The following is a 4,741-nucleotide window of genomic DNA, read 5'->3' as shown; positions in this document are numbered from 1 at the left end:
CAGCAGGACAATGGAAGATGTTGGCTTCCAACAAGTATGTCATGTTTGATTTTCAAGCATCCATCAACTCTATTGAGAAAACAAATTGCTCCTTTTTTTCCCTGTCTTGCATCATCTGTCCTTTGTTAGTGCTTTTTCAAACTTTATAAACTCAATGGATTGTTAGCATGCATTAGTGTGTTAGTGTGACATGTTCAACAAAACATCCTAGTCATCCAAGATCTAAATACTTCCTGGGAATTCAGTCTCTATGTTAAGTTACAAGATGCTTTGCTTTATCTGCATCATCATCACAAGATGCTATTCAACCTGGGTCCTCTCTAAGAAAGGAAAGAAACAAGGAAAAAAATCCCCATATCTTGAACAAGCAAGATTCAAGTTGCTGCTGACCTCAATGAGCCAGGCAGGTTTTGTTCTCTGAGTACGCTGCAATTAATTTTTCTTTTTCAAACTAGAGATTAGCACAGGTGACACATACTTAACCTCACAAATAATCCTCAAATCTGTGAAGCAGATGGATCAAATTGAGGATTGTAAATTCCAAGACTGGCTGAATTCTTCTGTATTTGTCCACAGCTATTTCTCCACAACCCTTCAAATTTTAGTTGATTATAATATTTTCTTTGTCTGAAGTATGGCACAGGCTAGGCAGAACACATCACGACAAGCGAGACTGAGCTGCCTTTTCCCTCCAGTAAATGAGGCCCTGAATATGAAGGTTTCACTGCTTATTGGACACAGAGCCAGTATATTCTAAAGGAAACACTGACTTCATCCAAAATAAGTAGTCTTTGACAGGTGGATTTTAATGAAGCTTCTACCTTGAGATAGTCACTGCCCTCAAGTATTTAGCAAAATAAAAGTTTACTGAAGGTGCTTAAAAGGATTTGTGCCAATTCAAGTTGCAGGTGAACCAGAAAATCAGTGTGAAGCACACTTCGCCTCTTCTGCCCAAGGCCTAAAGGCTACTGAGCTGCAACAGGCACTGTTCTGTGAGGAGAGCTAATTGTTAGGTGTTGAAAGGATTTCTCTACCTCTTTTTCAGGGAGAATCAGTTCCAATCTGAGAGTTAGATTTAGAGGCAGTCTTTGGACTCCCCTCTACGTTACATTTTTCCAGCTCATGAGGATCATCCTTGCGGGAAGCAAAGAAATACTAAGCTTATCCATGCTTTAGCAGCCTGTGCCAAGAGCTGGAAATTCCTTGGCTGTATAATTCATCTGCACAAAGGCAAATCAGACTCCTACACAACACAGCTGCATCGAATCGGCAGGCTATGTTTTTGCCTCCTCCTCTACTCGTAATGCAGATAAAGCTGTTCTCAGGCATGGGTCTAGCAAGACTTGTACCAAACCCACCCACACTCACTAGTATCAACTCAGCTTCCAGGAGTTCAACAGCAGGGAAAGCTGGGGCACCTCTGTTTGGAAACAGACACATGTCAAACTACACACAAAACCAGCAGCACCCTAGAATCATGGAGAGACATTCTTATATCAGTGATGAATTTGATGCTGAAGTCTGAGTGGATGTTTCTAAGTGCCCCACTCAGAACTTACCCTTCAGTCTTTTTTATAAGAAAAAAGGTGACTTAAAAGCATGTTTTTCATACAAAGTAAATACACTTGATCTTTGTTGAAGCAATGATTAAATTGTAATTTATATATCACAAACCCTCTTGCTTCCTGCTAACTGAAAGAGATGCAAGAACAGTATGTCAGACTCATTACAAGGTAGTTGCATTTTCATCTTTGTTTTTTTTGAACAAATCCTGATTTGTAGACTGATCACTCAGGCTAAATATGAGGACTTGCTGAGATCAGTCCTTGAGAAAAGTAGTCTTCCTTGCTTCCCAAGGACAACTAGCACATTTGCTCCAGCACCATGGTGTGGGGAGTTGAGCTGCGCTTCATCCGACTGATGAGTTGCTGTCCTAGGGGCAATAGGATCCCTCTTGCACACTGCTGAGGTATTTCACTATGTTTCACTTCAGTGTTGCAATTGTAGGTGAAGTACTTCACACACTCCAGTATCAATTTACAGGGCACTGTGTTAGGGTCCTTTGAATGACAATCTCTCCTCACCTTGGAGGGCTGTAACAGAGCTTCTTTTTCCCAGATTCTCTATGGGAACCAGTTGTTCATTCCAGCCACTGATATCATGTCCCTGTAATCCAGTCATGTTGGTAGCTTCATGCCTTTTCCCAAATTACTGCAAGAGTAATATTTCATTAATAGTAATAAAGCAGAACAAAATGGGGGTTTCTAAGGAAGATTAGGCCACAGAAAAAATATGAAATAAAACAGACCTAACACTTAGAGGGAAAATGATAAATATGCACCCAGTTGTCTCTGTGCAGTAACTCAGTGGAATGGATTTATTGCACAGCTGGCTTGCTATTTGTTTTCCCTCTCTTCCCAGCATGGGGGATTTTAAGTTAAACAGTTTTATTCATACCCGAATTCACTTGTGTATCCCAAACTGGCTGCTTGCCAACATCATTGGCATTTCAGGTTGATAACATCTTAATCTACAGTCATTACAGTAACTAGGAGGGAGTCCGAATGTAGGAACAGACCCTTTCCTGGAACGTTGCCTTTGAGATTTTAATGTAAAGGGCATCCATATTAATTGAAAGCTTACCTGGAATGGCAATATGCATGCAACTGCTAACTTTGTTTACATAGACATGAAAAATGCACAGGAGTGTTTGAAATTTTCACTTAGCCCCAGAGCAACATTCAACCCAGCAAGTGTCAGCTTCCGGATCATTTGCCAAGGATGTTCATGATATTATACACAGATTTCCCAAAATTTTATCTCATTTTCTAGACAGCAGTGAGAGTAAGAAGTGTAGACAAAGCATTTAACTGTAGCTGAGTCAAGATCTCACAAGAAGTTAGAGTAGAAGGAATCATCTGTTTGATACGGTAAGAAAGGTCCAAGAACAAAGGTTTTCCTTTCCCAAGTCTCCAGTTTCTTAACCTTATTATGATTATGTATTTGTAATAATTATTTGTTTTTTGAGATCATGTATTTTTTGGCTTGGAAACACACTTGTATGTATGTATGTTTATTTAATTTTGTTAAATAGAATTTCAATATGGAATAGGAAAATGTTGTGAGTTAATCCATGACCTCAGCGAACTTGTTCCAACAGATATGAGGAGGCTGTTAATGTTTTTACAGAGTGACGTGATTTTCCATACTCAGCCCTGTCTCTCTAGCCTCACATGGATATACAGGCCAACACTAATTATTCAACACCCTTTGCTTTTGGTTTCAAGCCAAGACGGATCATCTTGAGGAATCCTACATCTTCTTAACAGAACCTGTTATCATTTCAAACCTTAGTGGTCTGAGGGGAAATAGGTGATGAAAAGTCACTTAGTCACCTCAACATAATCCGGGTTAATGAGAAGAGTGGCAGGCTGAAGAGAGAGCAGAGAAGATGTGGACAGCAAAAAGATGTGAGGTTGATGTCACTTAAACCTACTCTGATTTCTGTTTGAAACAGGAGGTTTCATACAGTGGCAGCAAGGAGTGCATACCATTGTTTCCCCCAATGACAGGCAACTCTCTTATGAACTGGCCAGAATAAAGGCAGCAGAAAAGCAGAAAAATTCCAGGAGGCAAATTCATTATTTGCAAGAAGAAGGAAGGGATAACCACTCAGACAACCAGGATCTGTGTTTGGTTTTTTTTCAGCTTCATCAGACTTATACTATCTCAATTTGCATCAGATCTTTGTGTCCTTCCAGTTCGGCATTTCAGTCTGAGGCTTTGTTCTGGAAGAAAGTGGGTCAGACAGAGAAAAATCTCAAACTGTATAAAATCAAGCACAAGTGTCTCTATTTCTGATGAAGCATTAACCAAATAATGCTTCCAAGGGAGCACTGAAGGCCAAATAGCTTCTAGCTTGTGGATCAGTTATGTACTAAAGAAAGAGCAACAGAAAGAATGGAATTGCTTGTAGAGATGGAAACAATAAGGTGGTTATTGGCCTTTCAGAAATATGGGCATGAAAGAAAGAGGAAAGACATGAGAGAGTTGCATACAGTGCAATTAATGTCTTATAAGCGGCCTTTCTCCCCATCCCCACTGCCTGACCTCCAGCTGTACCCACCACAGATCTCTTCACTGCCGCTGGACAAAATGCTGGACAGAGGCCAAGGTGGACACATTTCTTGTTTTATTACAGGGGATAAATGCCAGATTAAGTCCTTTGCAAGCCAAGAGCAAAACAGCTGCCTGTAGAAGGATGAGACAAAAGGAGATTGTCTGGGCCATGAGTTCTGCTTTGCACCCACAAGCAATAGGCCAGAGGGCAGCGAAATGTGGCAGTAGAGTGGGATTCCCATGAGGTACCCAGAGGGCTGCTCTTAGCAGTCTTTCTTTGCATATGCAGCATAAAGGACACACTGGGAAAGAGCGGAACCAGAGAGCAGACCTCTTCACCTGACTTCTGCAGTGACCCTGCTGCTGCCCCCATATCTGCCCATCTCGGAGGAGCAGCTTACAGCCCAGATGCCCTGGGGGCCACATCCTTCTCACAATGCCAACAACGGGCAGATGATGAGTGCTGGTTAATACCTACACCTCTGCTAGCTATAGCCCACTAAAACCTTGATGAGCCTGTGACCTAAACCCTTGAATCACCCAAAGCACTGCTCCCAAACAGCCCCTAGGCAGCCTCCTGATCCTTTCTTCCATTTATTGTTAATGGCAGGGCATCTACCCA

General features: G+C 41.5%; 1 long non-coding RNA gene across 1 annotated transcript in view; it reads right to left on the bottom strand.

The window, feature by feature from the left end:
- LOC108448294 overlaps positions 1 to 4,741 on the bottom strand; it is a 17,843-nt gene that overhangs the window by 1,307 nt on the left and 11,795 nt on the right. Inside the window, exon 2 of the long non-coding RNA XR_001864143.1 lies at positions 2,085 to 2,211. This is a non-coding gene — a long non-coding RNA (uncharacterized LOC108448294). The remainder of the gene's footprint in view (positions 1 to 2,084; positions 2,212 to 4,741) is intronic.

This window comes from Corvus brachyrhynchos, unplaced genomic scaffold (genome assembly GCF_000691975.1).
Source record: "Corvus brachyrhynchos isolate BGI_N302 unplaced genomic scaffold, ASM69197v1 scaffold467, whole genome shotgun sequence".
NCBI classification, from domain to species: domain Eukaryota; kingdom Metazoa; phylum Chordata; class Aves; order Passeriformes; family Corvidae; genus Corvus; species Corvus brachyrhynchos.
Note: the sequence above shows the minus strand (reverse complement) of the source record. Positions and strands in the feature narration are given on the sequence as shown.